We start from the raw sequence: 20,367 nt of genomic DNA, 5'->3' as shown, positions 1-20,367 counted from the left end.
CGTTGTCCTCAAACTTGTTGGTCTTCAGCCCCCTTTACATTCTTCCATGAAAGGCTACCAGAAAGCTTTTGTTTATGTGGGTCACATCTATCATCATTTGTAATATAAACTAAAACTGAGAAAACTTCAAAATATCCATTTGACAGTGAAAGTGTTAGTCACTCAGTTATGTCCTACTCTTTGTGACCCCATAGACTATAGCCTGCCATTCTCCTCTGTTCATGGGATTCTCCAGGCCAGAATACTGGAGTGGGTTGCCATTCCCTTCTCCAGGGGATCTTCCTGGCCCAGGGGTCGAACCTGGGTCTCCTGGTTTGCAGGCAGATTTTTTTAAATGTCTGAGCCACCACATTTCAGATAAAATGATGATAAACATGTTGCATTTATATTTTAATAAAATAATATATCATTAAGACAAAAAAATAGATTTCTGTAAATCTCTTTGATGTCTTAATAGAACACATCTGGGTTTTTCCATCTTTTCCTGCATTCAGTCCATTGAGACATCACATGGCCTCTTAAAAACTGCACTGTATACTCATGAAAGAATAACAGGGAAGAGGCATATATCATCCTAATACTGCTATAAAAATAAAAGGAGAGTTAAAAGGCAAATATTTCTTAACGTTATTATGAAAATAGTTTTGAGATTCCTGCAGATTCCTGAAAAAATTCCTTGCAGATTCCTGAAAAATTCTCAGGGACCCCAGGGAGTCCCCAGGCCATGCTTGAAAAGATCACAATGGCTGTTCTAATTTAATCCTCAAAAATATTCTGAAAAGTGAATAATATTATCATTTCTCTCACAGACAAGAACAGTAATGCTCAGGATGATCAGGGAAGTTGCCTCAAGTTTATTGCAATTAGTATGTGGAAGAGTCACGGTTGGAGACCAGATTGAAACCCTTAACCACTAGGCTAAGTGGCCTTTATTGTAGCCTGTGCTTACCTGCAGGTCCTGCTACACTAACCATATTGAAGGCAGTGGTTGCCTTTGTCTGTCTTACTCACTTAACAGTTTATTATCTGTCTACTTATCTGTCTCCCTACTTTAAAGTCACCATTCATAATTCATCTTTGTATCTCTTTTCCTGACAGCTTCAAGTAATACAAGTTCAGTGAATGGATGACTAAAAGCATGAGCTTTTTTACATTCACAAAAGTAATATATGGACTGAAAGATAACTTCTTCAGTGGTTACTCCAACCCCTACTACTGCCCCATCAAGGTGACACATGATTCCTTGTCTTAAAGTTAGGAGTACATGTAGGTAGGGTAGCCTGTGCAGTAGATAGAGTAAGTGGTGCTGGAAATGCAGTCAGAAAAAGGAGAGATGGAAGGCTATTTCAATACCCTGCCTATGATTCAGAAATACAACAGTTTATTTGAAGTCCACATTCTTAGCGGAATATCATTTGCTTTTTCAGTATTAAGTTTTTGTCAGATGGCTCCAAATTATACATCATCTTAGGCTTAGGTTTGTTCCCCGGCTTTCAGTTCAACTCCATAAATATCCATGGGTCCTTTGTGCATTCAGTTGTGAACATCAATTATTTAATAGAACCAGAACTTGAGAAGCAGGAAAGAAAATCCTTGAGCCCATATATCTGACAGTATTTCATTATAGTCAACCTCATTCGAATGCCAGTGTTAGGGAATAAACACTTGGTTTATACTTTATGGTGAATTGATTGTTGAGAGTGATACTTTGTACATCACCACAAATATGGGGGTCTGATGCCAACCACAAGTTGAAACATGGGGCTTTATGGGTTGGAGTTTTAGTCATGAGAACCACATTTTAGCTCGGCCATTGTTTTACCTTCCCACTCTCATGTTTTCTAAAAGAACACGTGAGTGTGTAAAACCGACATGCAGGAGAAGGAAGAGAAAAAGGAGGAACATTCAGTTCAGTTCAGTTCAGTTCAGTCACTCAGTCATGTCTGACTCTTTGTGACCCCATGAATCGCAGCACACCAGGCCTCCCTGTCCAACACCAACTCCCGGAGTTTACTCAAACTCATGCCCATTGAGTCGGTGATGCCATCCAGCCATCTCATCCTCTGTCGTCCCCTTCTCCTCCTGCCCCCAATCCCTCCCAGCATCAGGGTCTTTTCCAATGAGTCAACTCTTCGCATGAGGTGGCCAAAGTACTGGAGTTTCAGCTTCAGCATCAGTCCTTCCAATGAACACCCAGGACTGATCTCCTTTAGGATGGACTGGTTGGATCTCCTTGCAGTCCAAGGGACTCTCAAGAATCATCGCCAACACCACAGTTCAAAAGCATTACTTTAAATCAAATAAGCTACCAAATAATTTACTTCCCCATGTTATTCTCAAAGGATATGCTGAGTCCTCTCCTGTCAAATTCTTATTCTCACTGCAAGCACCCTGAGTGTTTTTTAAATCTAAGTCATGTGGATTTAGACCTGTAGGTACTCCAGGGTCAGCAGGAGTTTTGTTAATCTCATCCTTCTGACAAGGAAGGAGCCCAAAGGAACCAGAGTTCAAGGTGGTAAACTTTGGCTAGATGAAGGTGGATCAGCCAAACTCAGAGGATCTAACAGGTCCAAAAGTTGCTGTAACTGTAATTATGACAATCTTTTCAGCCCATACACTCTCATACAATCTCAGGACAGAATTGAAGCCAACAAGGCAAATGTCGCTCCCACAGAGAAAATCCCTCTTTGTGGGAGCAATTGCACTCAGTACTTAAAGCCAGATGATTTACTTCTATTTGCAATATTTTTAACACCTCCTGCTCTGCAAAATATGAAATGATGACTACAGTCCATTTAGGGTAAGCAGAAACATCCTCTAACCAGAGACAAAACAGCGGAGCCTCCAGATGGTCACCTACCAGGTGACTTTTCCTAAAAACGCAACTCATAACAAAAAGATGAAGAGTAACATGATGCAGAGATATGATAAATGGAAACAACCACCTAGAAATAAATGACTTGGAAAAGCATTATCTGATGAGAAAGTGTTATTAAATATTAATAAGAAAAATATGTAAATGATTTCTGTTTTATGATAGTAATTCACTTAAATTTAAATAATCCAAGAAGACAGAAAAATGAGCAGATATTTTCGTAAGAAATGGTCATTCGACAAAAATGCACATTACTTATATTTTTACCTTCTCCTAGGGTATGAGACATAGTCATACCTTGTTGAACAGTTTTGTTCTGAGCAATGTGTTTTGGAACAGAGAATGTATGTGATGAGTAATATGACCTTTTATACCTTATTATCTGTCTCTTTTAAAGTTCAACAGATGTATTACCACAATTAAATATTTCCACCTAAAATACCAATTTGGGGGGAAATTACCATATTCATTATGAAACCTTCCCACTTTCTAATTTCTCTTGTCTGGAAAGATCTGAGCATCCTGTGTTTCTGATATGGCCCACAGTTTTGAGCCATTGAACCACTCCTTCCAGCAGGTGGTATTTCAATAGAGCACTCGTGGCTGTCTGTTAGGCTATACACTCAGACGACATCCACACGCCCCAACTTCTGATGATTTTCCTATTCTTCCATTTCAAACTTCGCCCCTCACATTGGACTTAATGCTTATCCCTGCCTTCCTAACCATGATCCTTCTGTTGTGTTGCCTCAGTGAGTCAATCAAGATGCTGAAGCATAAAGAACAAAATGACTCTGACTGATTTCAATAGAAAAAAAATAATATTCAATGTATACTGAGTAGCTTATGGAATCTCTGAGATGTCTGAAGGTCTGGAGATTGTGTAGTGAAGTTTAATGTCTAAAATCATGGTACAGAACTAGTCTGGTGAAAACAGTTCTGCTATTCCCATCTTGTACAAGCAATGCCCCTGGCACTGTATAAAGGATGCTTCTGTTACAAGTCAGTGTGGCTGAGCCTATGCATAATTGCCACCACTGCCATCTTGACCACTTGATTTTGGGGTTTCCCCAAGGCTCATGCTATGTGCTACGTGCTAAGTCACATCAGTCATGTCTGACTCTTTGCGACCCCATGGACTGTAGCCCTTCCAGGTTCCTCTGTCCATGGGATTCCCCAGGCGACAATACCGGACTGGGTTGCCATTTCCTTCTCCACATATGGCCACACCCTCTAGTAAATGCCCATTCTAGCATACTAGCAACAGAAGCAAGCAACATTGGATCCCAATGCAGCATTATTCTTAAAAGAGGGATGTTTGGACCAGACAAGGGCACAAGGAGTCATTAATAAACTAGTTTCTGGTCTTTTTTCTCCATTCTTCTTTTCTCTGTTTCTCTTTGCTGCTGCTGCTGCTAAGTCACTTCAGTTGTGTCCCACTCTGTGCGACCCCATAGAAGGCAGCCCACCAGGCTCCCCTGTCCCTGGGATTCTCCAGGCAAGAACACTGGAGTGGGTTGCCATTTCCTTCTCCAATGCATGAAAGTGAAAAGTGAAAGTGAAGTCACTCAGTTGTGTCTGACTCTTCACGACCCCATGGACTGCAGCCTACCAGGCTCCTCCATCCATGGGATTCTCCAGGCAAGAGTACTGGAGTGGGGCGCCATTGCCTTCTCCACAGTTTCTCTTTACTTTTATCTAATTTCCTTTTTTATACCAATTAATCATAGTTGTACTATTAAGCAATGGTGGACTTCAGCTTCTATAACTTAATCAAGACAACAGACCTACCAGTCCTTTCATCAGGATTTCATTTCAAGACACATCCCCACCATCACACAGCTCTTCTGCTGAAGCGACACTAATGAATCATAGTGTTGGAACCTTGTTTCTTCTTGGCAGAGTTTGAGTTTGAAGGTGATAAACCTCTGCATTTTATTACCCCAATCCCCATGGCAGCAGCAAAACCTTGGAAGCACTGGTTAAGAGAGATTTATGGATTTCCTGAATGACTGCATCTGGTTTCCTAGGATGGCTTTTTTCTCTAGATTAGTTTTAAAGAATCAACATATAACTCATACATACATACAACTGATGAACCAAGGAAACAGGGGCAACAAAAGAAAATAAGCAGATAAGCCCAAATCAACTCTTTTAGGACTTTTTAGTTGCAAGTAACAGAAATCCAACTCAAAACAAGTTAAGCAAAAATTGGAGCTTGTTGATTTATATGAACTGGAAAGAATATAGGTGAACAGGCATGTCTGAACCCAGGGACTCAGATGATATTTCCAGTTTGTCCTCTGCCTCACAGGTTTGCTGATTGCTGTGGCTGGTTTCAGGATGCCCCATGTGTGTTGTGGATATTGGGGGAAGCCTGGCCACAGAAGCCTTAGGTTTACATTATCCCAGCTTAGCTACTTCACAGGGAAAGGGAAAGTCTTAATTTTCCCAAGATCTGTCTAGAAAATCTCAGGAAAGGACTGATTGGTTGGGACTAGGTCACATGCTCATCCCTGGACTTATCACTATGGTCAGGGGGAAGAGTCATTTTGATTGCCTAACTTGTGTGATATTCCTATATCTGTGGCCCAGGGATGGGAGTGTATAATCGGAAGCCTCACTCTAACTACCTAATGGAGGGAAAGAGTGTTTCTTCTGAAAGGAGCATCGTTCAATGAAACAAGATTCAGTTCTAGAAGACAGGGGGTAATGCATACTGACACAATGAAACGCCAAGATGCCTGCTTAGTGGTGTGCTGGTAAAACTTTAACTACCATCCTCCTCTCCCACAAAAGAAGCCCTGACTTGTAGCATTTGCCAATCTTTGTTGAGTGAACATTGCTACCTTAGCTAGAGTCAAGCTACCCATGTGACATCACTGGATATACAGTTGGGAAGATAATCACAACAGCATGCCATTTTAGTTTTTCCCCTAAACAGATACAACATAAGTAAGTAACCCCAAGAGGCTAAATTGTAGGACAATGCAGTAAAGTAATTGGAAGCAACAAGTTTGAGCAATTTTTACCTTTGTTTTTAATAGAACCTATTTAATGGCAAGTTTATATAATTCATTAGATTTGCTGTGTTCAACAATTGGTTCACAAATTTCCTGAAAATTTAACAAGTGGCCATGCAAGCTGGCTCCAGCACAGCATGTGAGATTAAAACAAAATTAGTCTCTCAATTCATCGCACCCTCCCTTTCCCCCTTGATGTCCATATGTCTGTTCTCTATGTCTGTGTCTCTGTTTCTTCTTTGCAAATAGGTTAATCTATATGATTTTTCTGGTGACTGAGACAGTAAAGAATCTGCCAACAATTTGGGAGACCTGGGTTTCATCCCTGGGTTGGGAAGATCCCCTGGAGGAGGACATGGCAACCCATTCCAGTATTCTTGCCTAGAGAATCCTCATGGACAGAGAAGCCTGGAGGGCTACAGTCCATGGGGTCACTAAGAGTCGGACACAACTGAGCGACTAAGCATTCGCACATACTATTTTTCTAGATTCCACATGTATATGTAAATATGTGATATTTATTTTTTACTTTCTGATTGGGATTGACTGATATACACTGCTATTCATAAAATAGATAGCTGATGAGAACCTACTGTATAGCACTGGGAATTCTACTCAACGCTCTGTGGTGACAAACGGGATATAGATATAACTGATTCACTTTGCTGAATATCAGAAACTAACACAACATTATAAAGCAACTAAACTTCAATAAAAAATAAATTAAAATCTTTTTAAAAACAAAACAAAACTAGTCAAAATATGATGTCAAATTAATCGAAATTATCACACACACACAGATAGAGGCAATCACAGTTAATGTACATAACAAATACTCTACCCAAGATAACCCTGAAGTTCCTACCTTCCTTCTCCCCTTTCTCCTTCCCTCCCTTCTTCTTGCCTTCCTTCCAGACTTATTGATAGCTTACTATGTGTCTAGCACCTTATCAGAGATGGAGTTGTAATGTGGTGTGTAAATACAAGTACCGCTATAACAGGCCAGATGAACATATGTACATATGTCTTATACAATACATCTGAAATGTTGCCATTATTAAAAATATTATGGGTCTTATAATTCTCACCATCTGTAGGATATGTATTTCTTATTGCACAGATGGCTTATCTTGATTATCCATAAATCTCCTTAAAGCAAGAAGAGTTGGTTTCCTATTTTGGGTCGTATGGCCTGAATTTTGAAAACCCTTCCCCAGAAATTATTATACATTGGCAAAGACATCTGGTCATTTACCCGGTAAATATAGGACTCCCCACAAGGTCCACTCTGACACATGGTCCCATACACCAGATTTGACAAAATAGGCCTTGCAAAGCCAGGAGGTACCTGGTGGACTGCTTGAATCCTCCCACATCCTATATGCTCTAACTCCTCAACTTCTTCCCATCTACACAAAAGTCACTTTTTGCTCTGGCCTCACAGAAACCTAAATCTATGCTTTCTTGCTTCATTTGTTCATAAATAAGCACAGTGATTTTTTCTTTTCTTTTTTTTTTTTTTTTTTTTTTTTTGGTTCTTTTACATGATGTCCTCAAATGCTCTTCCACCCACAAGTTTATTCCCTTATCTAGAGTTATTTTCCTGCTATGCATTCCTGTTTCTGATTTCTAGATAGACCTTTGGAGAAGCAGTAGGTTCTCAGTTCCAGCTGAAGTGTGAGTGCTAAATTCCTTCAGTCATGTCCAACTCTTTGGGACCCCATGGTCTGTAGCCCGCCAGGCTCCTCTGTCCATGGGATTTCCCAGGCAAGAATACTGGAGTGAGTTGCCATTTCCTCTTCTAGGAAATCTTCTTGACCCAAGGATCAAACCTGCAACTCTTATGTCTCCAGCATTGGCAGGCAGGTTCTTTACCATTCTTTACCACTAGCGCCACCTGGGAAGACTGGCTGAAGCAACTGAGCCCAAAGATTTAAGAGAAGTTCTGGTTTTCTGTGTGTTTCTTTTCTAAGAACCTAAAAGTAAAGAGAAGGAATTGTAAAGCTCTCTCAAAACTTTGCATCCCCCCCATCCCCCAACCCCCATAGGCTTCTCTGGCGGCTCAGCTAGTAAAGAATTCTCCTGCAATGTAGGAGACCTAGGTTCAATCCCTGGGTTGGGAAGATCCCCTGGAGAAGGGAACAGTTATCCACACCAGTATACTGGCCTGGAGAATTCCATGCACTCCATAGTCTATGGGGTTGCAAAGAGTCGGACATGACTGAGCAACTTTCACTTTTCTTTTTCCTCCCATAGAGGAGCATTTCTGGATTTACTGTATAGCTACACAACTTATCTCAAGAGCTGGTTGAGAATTCCCATCTTTTCCAGAGAAACAAGGATGGCAAAGATATCTGAACCTCTCAAGATCTAGACCCCAAGCCCTAAAGGACCCTAGGTCTCCACAATGGCGTAGAGATTTGAGGCCTGATTGATGTCCCAGGACAAAAATTATACTTTCGTGTGTGGATACAAAATTTTTTTTGCATGCTTATTTCATGCTCATCTTCACAAAAGGGTAGAAATGGAAACATGTTTGATTAGGTAAAACCAGAGGGCACATTTGTTATCAAGGAATAATGGATATCAAAATGAACTTCCAAGGCCCATCATGCAATCAATAGATCTCTACTTTTCCTTCCCTTCATATTTTCAGTTTATAGTAGCAATAAATACATTGGTGCATGAAATTTACTGGAATCTAATGATCAGCTGGCATTTCTGACCAGAAGCTGAACTGCGTAACCTCATCCCTTCCCCACTGTCATCAACTCAGACAATGCCACGAGCATGGTTATTAGTCCCCAAAAGACATCTAATTATAGTTCTAATTGGAGGTCTCACAGTTATTCTTCTAAATTGAGGTATGCTCTGTGAGGTCTTTGTAAAATTATTCAAAATCCATTAAGCAGTTGAAGAACATTGCATCTGTGCTTTTGGTTTATCTCTCTGGGTAACAGAAACTGCTTGGCTTAGACTTCGTTTTCTAAACCATTTCCTTCAAACTTAGGAAATAACTAAACTATGTCCTTCATTGCTAAACCCCAAATGCGTCAGAAAAACATCATCTGCTGAAAGGTATTTTCTACAGAGAGAGTCAAGTGTACATGCAGCATATGTGCAACGAGATATTCATTCTGCATCCTGTTTAGATTCTAATAAGACACAAGAGTGAAGAGTCTGACAATGGTTATGAAGCTCATCAAAAAATGTTTTGGATTTTGTATATTTATTATTGCTCATCATATTATCATATACTTTCTTTTCTATCTTTCATTTTCTCATAAATTCTTTTTAATAACTACTTCTTAAGCATTATAGTGACCATTTTTCCCTAATAAAATTGTTTTCATGCTATTATTTTGCATAATTCACATTTTTGTGCTCTTTTTGATGAAAGTTTCTGATATAAAAACTGACTGCCAGTGTCTTGTGTTTCATTTCAACTTGTCAGCTTTAGACACACCAAATTATTTATGCAAAATGATACATTTTTGATGTATTTTTTCTCTATAAGCTCCATGGAGGGAAAAGGAAGTTATCTATCTTTTACTAATGAGTCCTTATTATCTAACATGGGTTCGACACTTACTAGCCACTCAAATACTTGCTGAATGACATTTGGCTGAATGCATTCAGGTTTGATATTTTAAAATTATGTTGACCTGCTATATATTTATCTATGGTGTCCAATCAGTCAGGATAATCAGTGCCAGTTTTTAAGTCATTTCTTGTATATATATATATATATATATATATATATATCTTTTATCTGATCTATTGAAGATGAATTTTAAGATAAATGGTGGCTAAGATAGAAAATAAAAGGATTATACTGAAAATATTGTGAAATAAAAAGAATGTGGTTTCCTTGGTGGAGAATTTACACTTCAAAGGATGAGTTTTCACATTAAAAAGAAGAAAATTTTGCACCTGCAGGCTCCCTTTTGTCTGACTCCAAATGATTTTTTCACCACTTACTCTGATGATGGACAAGTTTCAGCTTTCTGAACCTGTGAAATGGGGTCAATAGTCATATCTCTTCCATAGGGTTATTGGGAAGATAAAGTGAAATCGGGGTTTCCCTGCTGGCTCAGACAGTCAAAGAATCTGCCTGCAATGTGGGAGATCTGAGTTCGATCCTGGGTGGGGAAGATCCCTTGGAGAAGGGCATGGCAATCCACTCCAATACTCTTGCCTGAAGAATCCCATGGACAGGGGGGCTTGGTGGGCTACAGTCTATAGGGTCGCAAAGAGTCAGACATGACTCAGCAACTAACAAACACACAAAGTGAAATCAGAGACTTGATTCTTTCCACCTGGGCCAACCACATAGGAAGGACTCCTCACAAAGCAGCTACTATTTTGCTTCTCTCTCCTACTCCCTGCTCTGTAGCACTCGCTTCCTGACCTGGCATGATTGACAATCATGGCAGACTGTGTTGTCCCAGGGACTAATGAAAGGGCTTCCCTGTATCTCTGGTTGGAGGTAAGAACAGCAGATGAACTGCACTGAAACAGAAAACTCATAGTCTCAAATCAAGAGAGGAAAGTTTCCTTTTACCTATTGGCAACAATACCTGGGCAATTTCAGGCACCTTGAAAGTGTGTTGCTTCTAATGGAATCTCCAAGTAGCTATCTTTTTTTTCTTTTTAATCGACTGTTATAAAAGAATGTGAAACCCTAATTAGCCTGGGGAATTTAGCACTACTGGAATGACGCAGTTAGTTCTTGCTCCAGCCTCTGCATCTGCCATTGCAGACAGGATTCCGGCAGCATCCGCCCAGAGAGGCTGCAAGATCTTAGCTCCCCACTTTGACAGCTTTGCTGACAGTTTACAAAGCCAAGGAGCCCAGAGGAGCAAAATGGAAAAGATTATTTGAAATCTGCTTCTGTGATCAGCAGAGACTTCACAGGAGGAAGGGCATCTTGTCCTTCCCTGATCCCACATAAACATTCAGGCAGGTACACAGGAGAAGGACGTGTAATTTCCTCCTGGCCTTGTCAGATCCCTGTTGTCTCTGCTTCTGACGGCTTTGGTCTCGTGGCTTAAGAAAAACGAGGCTTAACACTTTCCCTGTAAATCAGGAAAGCAACTGGTGCCCCTGAGGGGCTGAGCAAAGGTGGGATTAAATTGTAACCCAGAGGCTTTATGAAATAAACTAAGAGGGTAATTTACAATAGCGACATTTTTCATCTCTAGGAGGATTATTCCTACAGGTCCTGCAAGAAAGACCACGTGACAATCTACTTTGTGTCAGATGAACACTGAGACCACAGAATTAGTTGATCTGCTCTTGTTAATTTGAATGAAGTGACCAACCATTTGCATTGAATTATTTCCCTTCTCTGAATAAACACAATCTTAGAGACCTGGTCATATTTAGATATCAGAGATCAGAAGATAGACTTTGGTTCTGCATTCTGTTTTCATTGTCCTTGGATAGAGGAGGCCATGGAGGATAGTACAAATCAGGATTTGAGCTCAAAAACCTGGTCTTGAGATGCACACTTACTTATAAATGTGTGATTTTAGATATGTTACTTAAATTCACTGAGTCTCTGCCTCTTCATCTGTAAAATAAAAACGGCAACTGTCCTTACTACCAACACCCCAGATTGCTGTGAAATTAAAGTAGAGCAGGAAAGCTGGGACTGAAAGCAGAAAGTGAGTAGATTATCACTGCTGTTATTAAGAGTGAAAATTAAACTATTTTCTTTAAGTAAAATATAAACATTTAAATTAGTATTTGTTGATCAACTTTTAATAACAGTTTTCAAGCTCAGAGAAATAACAGTATGAATTTTAATTTCATCCCATATAGCTGAATGACACTGGGTACATGATCTAACATTTCTGGGGTCTCGGCTTCATCATCTGTAAAGTGGGACAATAATAGTGATAGAGTTGTGACGAATAATAGTAATGGAGTCGTGGGGGTTCAGTGATGACACACATATCAGGCATCTGGACTGAAGTCAGCTCTCTTTGCCCGTTACCTAAATAACATTGATGTGGGCCCATAAGACGGTGCCACTGTTACAAAGAACAGCTATTTTGTAAACGTGAAAGCAGGTAACAGTTCTCCCTATTCAGACTCTGAAATACCATTTTCCCTCTTCCACTTACCCGTCCTTGAAAACTAAATGCTAACTGCTTATTCTTGGCAATCACAACTGAACAAAAAATCTCAGCCATAACAGTGGACCAGGGGACAAGCAGGGAAAATATAGGGAATTTTTCTAAAAAGTTCAAAATGTTTCCAAAATACTGAAAAAACCTGGCCAGGCTGAGAAGCTCAACTCCATCAGTAATCACAGGACATAAGTAGATACTCACACACCATAAAATGGCTTTGTTATTCCAGTAGATATTATGGACTCTTTGTTGTATGATGATATGGGAAAAAACTCAGTCATTTTTATCTGGACATCATCCTCTGTTTTGTTTTCTGTATTTTCAGGTTCTGGAAAGACAAAGCATTTTCATGTAGCTTTGCTCTCTGACATATTGATGTAAAGACTGCATCACGGCTAGTTCCCAAATTCAATTTCTGAGTTCATTCACATTTACTCCTAATAAATTTAGCTAATTCAATTACTTGTGCTGTTTTTAAATGGCAGGCTGAAGTAATTTGCTTAATTCCAAATTTGATTATTCTTTTTATTTAGAGGCAAATTTGTAGAAAATCTATCACATCAGCGCTGGTTGTGGGTGGGTGGGTGGGGGAGTTAAACCATTAATGAGATTAAATCAATTGGCTTTTAGATACTTTTCTTGTTGGTATGCAACAAATTAGACCATTTTGGCACAGGAAGGTTTGGCCTTGCCTACATGGACAATCATCTGTGACCCTGTTCTGGAAACTTTCTGCTGATCTTGAGTGCTCTTAGTAAATCTCTGTTAGTGTTTATGAAGTATTTAACTCTCTGTTTCTCTCCCGTTTTAGAATTCCCTTGTTAGCCTCTGTTGGTCTATCTTATGCTTATAGTGTTTAGATTTGGGGTCAGTGATGATTGCCAAAGAACAGAAGTTAGTGATTAGTTCTGAGGGAGGAGGTAGGCCGAAAAATGAAATTTCTATCAGAATTTCAACAATTTGAAATGTTTGAAAGGGCAGTGCATAGAAACTCCCAGCCCTGTAGGTCATCTTAGGTGGGATGGAAAGATTGAATCAATGCTGACAATACTTTTTACCTCCTTTGGACACCACAAGAGTGTTTTGGACTTTTAAAAGCAGAATTTTACAAAGTATAAGAAACTGCTAAGGTAAGAAAGGAGAGTCTTTCCTGTAAGAGTTTTGATTATTTTCCAGTCTTAAAACATCTTAGGAATAATGGCATAGGAGTTAAAAAATCTCATTAAGGGTACACATGGGTATGGTTTAGATTAACAAAATCTGTGACTTAAATGGCTAATTTTCATTAGAACCTGATGGTGTGATGACAGCCAAGATAAGGATGACCTTGAAGGCAAACTTGGATGTATGTTGCATTTTGACTATCCTTTCACCTATAAAAGAAACTTTTTTTTTTTTTTACTGTTTCCAGATCTTTCATTTTTCTATGCTTTTGAATTGACAGTAAAAAATGTCATTTAGGATGCAAAATCCCCTTTAAAAAGAAATCATAGCTATGTACTTGGCTTCTGGGGTAGAAAGATGATAATGATACCCCTACTAGTGGTGGAAATAGTTGTGATGGTAGTTAACACAGAGCGCTTGCTACATGCCAAACACCCCAAAAAGAAATTTCAGCTGGCTATGGAGCTGACTTTGAAGACTCTCACAAAGTGTGGGCTTGGCTGGGCCGAAGTTGTCACTCAAGGTTGAAAGGGATGAGAAAATAGACAGAAACCACCATAATTGAACAGTAGCAGTAGACACACAGGCCAGCCCATTCCCACTGCCTTACAGACATATTTTATTCTTACAACATCCTGGGAGGTAAGTACTCTAGATCACAAATCCCATCCACAGTCCTGAAATCCAAAAGATTCTGAAGCACAAAACGGTTTTATTGGTTCTGTGGTCAACTCATTTGACAGCAAGATCTAACCTGAGTTGATTTGAAGCTGATTTACGGTCTTTATTCCAGTTGGTGTGAATATCCAAATATTTCACTGCAGATATAGCATAATTAGAGGGTGTCTGTGCAAACCTCAGTGAGCATCTATATAAAATACAATGTGTGAGCATCATGAACTGTCCATCATCTTAAAATTCTGAGATCTGAAATACTTCTGGGTCAAAGATTTTGGAAAGGGACTGTGAACCTAATTTATAGATGACAAAATTGAGGCTTTGAGAGATTCAGAAAACTTCACAAGGTCAAAGAGCTTTGGTGTACACAGACACTTCCCCAATAAAACATATGCAGACCAAGCAATTACTGGCAGAACTGGGGGGCAACAGATGAGGGTGAGGGTCATGTGGGGACAAGGTTAGGGACTTACTTTTGTTTCCTAAACCTTAACCACTGCTCTGACTGTAACCAAAGATTATAAATGGAACAACACAAAACAAACATAATCAACTCCAGTGGCATGATCTGTGATAGCAAGGAGTGGATTATAAATCCTGCTTGAACACTTCAGTAACCATCACTGCTGGGTCTGGACAGTTTTCATCACTCAATGAGAGCTGTTTCCCTGTAACTTATACTCATTCATCCTAGTTTTAGCATCTGAAGGACAGGGATAAGGAAAGAGGTGACTCTTGAGTTATTGGATTAAAGATTTTTTTATTTGAAGAATTAGAAAACCTACACAAAATAGCTTCCAGAGTGGGGGTGAAGAGGGGTTCTTAAAAGGATACAGGATCATCTTGGCTAACCTGATTCTGAACTTTCATAAGCTGGAATAATATCAATTGTTTTTGTCCCCATCACTTTCTCTGGGCTTCACTCTCATCTCTTCTCCCTAAACATTTGGTTCTTTCTTGTTTTTACAGGCTGGATTCATCCAACAGACTCCAGTAACACTGACTTGCCATTAAACCAACTCTGATCTTGTAGCCAGTTCCACTGTCCACAGCCATCTGACTACAGTCTCTTTCTTTGGGTTTTTTGAAGAAGGGAATCTTAAACATGTGACCCCTGGCACAGTTGGTTGGATCCAAGAGAACAGGGTCTTCATATGTAAACATGGCCTCCAAGTTAGCCTCATTTAGCAGGTGTGTGTTTCTGGTCTAAGTGCCGATAAGAAGAGGGGACCAGGGCTAAACCGTGCTCTGAAATTACATTTCCAGTATTTGTGCCAGGCATTCTTCTGGAGACTTTGCCTTCTCTAGCACATTAATTTTTTTTTTTTCCTAGAACAACACAACATAAATTCACTCCTCTTTCACCTTACCGATCTTCAGCTATCTTATCCCACCTAGGTGCTTGCAGGTCTAAAACACCCAATGTTTCTTTCCAGCGTATTCTCTACCAGCTACTCGCTAGCTGGCCAGTGCTACAGAAACAGTTAATATAAACTTCAAAAATCATGTTTTAACCCTAAATGGAGCATCTTCAGTTATGACAAAACACATTTATGTTTTCTAATCATGAAAAGCTTCAGATTCTACACATGATTTATGAGTAGGTATCAGTTCCATTTGTAGATATTTATAGATGATCTTTGGGCTTCCCTGTTGGCCCAGATGGTAAAGAATCCACCTGCAATAAAGTGTACCTGAGTTCAATCCCTCGGTCGGAAAGATCCCCTGAAGAAGGCATAACAACTCACTCCAGTATTCTTGGAGTGGGAGAATCCCCACGGACAGAGGAGCCTGGTGGGCTACAGTCTACGGGGCTGCAAAGAGTCAGACATGACTGAGCAGCTAGGCACAGCATATAGATGATCTTTATAACATTTTACATTCATTTTTTAAAAAATAATAACATTTCTGATGTATTATGACAAAATACAAGTGAACTATTTTATGACAAGAAAAAATCCTCAAAGTCTATTTTATTCTCTCTTGCTTAGACCACATTCAGACATCTGCATTACCACACAAAAAAAGATCACAATAAAAAGATGTGTATTTTGCTCTAACTTTTTGAATGGGTCACAGGTAGGTGCTTGCTATTACTGAAGCTTTGCTACTTCTGGGTCATATAAAGAAGCTTATGTGAAAGCAAAAATGATTGTTTTGGTGTCATCTTACTCTGGCTTACTCTAGAGGTGAATGAAGTCTTAAGAACAGAAAAAATAAAAAATCGCTTAAATGGCCTTGAAAACCTATCTCAAAGAGCTTGCAATTTGTTACCAGGTATTCTCTTGGCTCTCTTGGTAAAAGCTTTTCTTTCATTCACTTGTTTATTCCTCCAAAGCTTAGTTTGTCATTTAAATCAAAATGATTTAGATGAAGTACTTGATCCGTGAGAATAAATTTACAGGTTTTCTCCTGCACAGAATATCTTATTTTTTAAGGTGATAAACTTAAAAATATGTTCAGTTCAATACCTGTGCTTCTCATTTCTCTTTCTAAATGATAGTGGCGATGTTATGTCATCTGCTGGTAAATCACTGCAGCATTTCATTCCAGAGGTGACAGGATTTTTAATGGTCCAGAAAATGACAACACATATATCAATCCCAGCACATCTCACCTGCACTCAGGTACAAGGCAGTGTGGCCTCTTCACTGACTTTTCTCCTCTTTTTCCCTAATGAGTTTGGAAGGAACTGTTGTTTTGGGTTTCTTTGCTTAAGATTCCTATTGTTTTGCCTTAAGGAGCCAAAAGAGATGAAAGGTCAAAATTACAATAAGTATATTTACTTATGCATGTGTGAGACTTGGCAGATTATGCTGTGAGTTAGCAGTTATTACCTAGTAAAATGGTTATAGTATTGAATTAATGTGGATTGAAGAAACTCTGTAGCATATAAGATCAGTACAAAATACTTCTCATAAATTTAACATGTTCAATTTAATTTTTAAACATTCTTGGAGTTAACATGACTACCTGTTAAGGTACCTGGGAAGTTGGTGACATTGCTTGATTCAGCAAGAATCCTCTTGTGTGTTGAACTATCAAAACATCCATCCAAACTAAAGCCATGTTTAATACCATACTATATTTGCCTGATAAATAGCAGGGATCACTCAAGTTTAAGTGCCCTATATTGGTGAATATTTTATAAAGGATTCAATAGGAGACATTCATGTCCTATATGGAGATATGACCAAGAAAATATGATGAAAAGTTAAAAAAGAGAGAGAGAAAAGTACAGAGAAGTCTGCTATCCTTCCTCAGTTATTCCGCATCCACAAATTTCATAAATGTAAAAAAAAAAGAGAATGCTTTCTTGCATGCATTGTCCACTTTAAATAGAAAAAATTATAGGAAACAACATATGATATTTCAGTACCAGGGGATGAAAAAATAGGTCCTGGTATATCCACCTAATGGGAAAATATGGAGTATAAAAACATGATGATGTAAAAAATATTTTAATGGTATGATTTAGTAAGTGATGAAAGTAGGTTTGTAGAGTATTATGTTATACTTTAGCATTTTAGTAGAGATAATATATGTACTCTATAATTTTTATGCATGAGTATATGTGTAAGTACAATTATAAAGAGATCTTTTCTAAAATGTTAACAGTGGAGATTCTGGATGGTGAGATTATCAGTGATGGCCCCTTTCTTCTTGTTTCTGGTATTTATATTTTCCAAGAAGGATGACATATTACTTGTGCAAATAAGTTGAAAAAATTAAAATCAGGAACAAAGCAATAAATGCATTATAATCAAAAAAAGGAAGGACACAAACCAAAATGCTAATCATGGTTATTCCTCGGGAATGGATCATGAATGCTTTTATTTTTCTCTTTCACTAGTTTACGCTATCAAAGTTCTCCATAATAAATATACATAGGCTTAGAAAAAAGTTAAAGAAGATGTGGGTAGTCTGTATTTCTCTCTTCTCAGTTACCTAAATTAGCAACCCATGATAATTATAACAATAATAAGCAGGATTAAATGTAAGATGTGATAAGGAGTTTGCTTAGAGGATATCAATTACCACAGAAAGAAACATTTCAGCACTTGCTTTGGAGCTAAGCCTTCCCTGAAGTCTCAAATAACAAAAGATGGTTTCTTTTTTTAATGTGACTTTAACTTCTTGAGCCATGGTTCACACACTCATGACTCATGTGGTCTCACGTTGGGAGAAGAACTGATATGAGGTATGTGAGGTGAAAGCTAAAAAGAGAACAAGATGAAGCTACTGACCTTGAGGAGATTAAACTTTGTTGAGGCAAAATTTGGCTACAGTAATGATTAGGGTTTATGTGTGGCTTATGGAAATTAGTTATGTTAGGAGGGCATAATTAGACAGCACTTCAAAGTAGCAACTAAACAAGGACATATAAATATAGCGAAGACCAGAACAAGGAAGAGAGGGTCCCATGCTACCTTAAGGAAGCTCACTGCACTACTTAAATCCATTGTAAGAGAGTCAATCAACTTTCTCTGACTTAATGTCATACCTGAGAGAATAGGAGATGGGATGTGATTAGGTTCAGAATCACAGAAAATTTGCCAAGATTCACACTAATGTGAATGTACTTCTTCCCTCTATAAAATAAACATTTGCTTAATATCACCTTTCATGACTTTTAATCTGGAAACTTGAGGCAGTATGCCAACTAAAACAATAAGGGCTTCCCTAGTGGTTCAGATGGTAAAAAAAAATCTACTTGCAATTCAGAAGATCCAGGTTTGATCCTTGGGTCAGGAAGATCCCCTGGAGAAGGGAATGGCAACACACCCCAGTATTCCTGCCTGAAGAATTTCATGGACAGAGGAGCCTGGCAGGCTACAGTCTATGGGGTCGCAAAGCATCAGACATGACTGAGACACTAACACTTTCACTTTCATCACTATCACAGACTCATTTCACTTATGCTTTCATTTAAAGATTTTTTAAACATTAGTCCAAAAATAATAATGGATAAATGCAGAACTGAATTCTGGAATGAATATATAGCAAAGACCAGAACAAAGAAGACAGGAGGGCCCCATGCTACATTAAGCAAAATTAAGCCAAATTTAATTGAGTGACTACTAGGTGCTCACATGGTCCTAGGCTCTGATAGAACAAAGTGTCTAGCCTTGTAGAGCTTACATTCTAGTGTGTGCATGTGGTGAGGTGTGTATGAAAGCAAAGATGTCTTTATGGTATATGCTTTCTGTGATAAGTACAATGGAAGAAATGATATAGGATGAGGAGAATGAGATCATGGTGGGAATCAGGAATATGATCATCTGGAATGGTGATTTTAAGCAAAGATCTGAAGAAAATGAGGAAGATGATCAGATATCTTAGAGGATTCTAAGCAGGGGGAACAGCAAGAAAGAGGTCCCTGGGATGGAGGTGTGCTACATGGGTTCCAGGAATGCTAATGTGATAGGAGTTGAGTGACTAAGGGATAAAAAACAGGAGATGATTCAGGAAGTGAGGAGAATAGAATTGGCCTTCATGCTGAATGGTTGTGAAGGCCTTAGATGTTAAGCAGAAGAATGACTGGATCTGACTTGGATTTCAGGAGAGTTGCTCTAGGTACTATGCGGTGGGTAGACAGTAACAAGTACAAGGGTGGAGACAAGGCTGGGGGAGGAAATCCAGTTAGGAGGCTCTTATAAAGTTCTGGAGAAGAAATGTAGAAAGCCTAGACCCTGGCAGTAACAGGGAGAAAAGTGAGAAGAGGCTGGAATCTGGAGAGGTTTGGGGGATTTGCCGGTATACGCGGGATGTTAGAGGGGCGTCTCAGGTGGCACCAGTGGTAAAGAACCTGCCTGCCAGTGCAGGAGACTTAAGAGATGCAGGTTGGATCCTGATCCCTGGGTCAGGTTTGATCCTGATCCCTGGGTCAGGAAGATTCCCTGGAAAAGGGAATGGCAACCCACTCCAGTATTCTTGCCTGGAGAATGCCATGGAGAGACGAGCCTGGTGGGCTATGGTGCATAGAGTTGGACACGACTGAAGTAACTTATACGCAGGCACGTGGGATGTTAGAAAGAGTCAAGGTATTGGTAGAAGGGTATTGGTCTAAGCAATTGAAACCTTGGGCTGCCAGGTAGTCAGGTAAGTTGAGGAGAAAGAAATTTTGTGTGACTTCTTAAAATGAAGCTAAAGACTGTAAAGGCATTTCCCAGCTTGTGACAACTGGGTTGCTCTCTAAAGTTCACATTCAAGAGTACTGGGTACTGTTCTTAGACTCTGGCAAGAGGGGTCCTTGCCCAAGGTTCTGCTCTGGTTTTCCTTCATCTCTTCCCCTCCCCCTGGGGTAAGTGGTCCATGAGGCCAAGGGGATATACCCATCCAGAGCCCACCCTTCTTCTAGAATATGCTCCAGGTAACCAGAACTCCCAAATTCTCTGCTCAATGGCCCAAGCCAACTATCAGGGCTGGTGTGAGCTTCTTCCCATGGGTCATCCCTCTGGAGCAGACCACACTCTGGTACACACCT

Source organism: Cervus canadensis, chromosome 24 (genome assembly GCF_019320065.1).
Source record: "Cervus canadensis isolate Bull #8, Minnesota chromosome 24, ASM1932006v1, whole genome shotgun sequence".
In the NCBI taxonomy this organism is placed as follows: domain Eukaryota; kingdom Metazoa; phylum Chordata; class Mammalia; order Artiodactyla; family Cervidae; genus Cervus; species Cervus canadensis.
The sequence above is the reverse complement of the archived record's forward strand: the minus strand, read 5'-3'. Positions refer to the sequence as shown.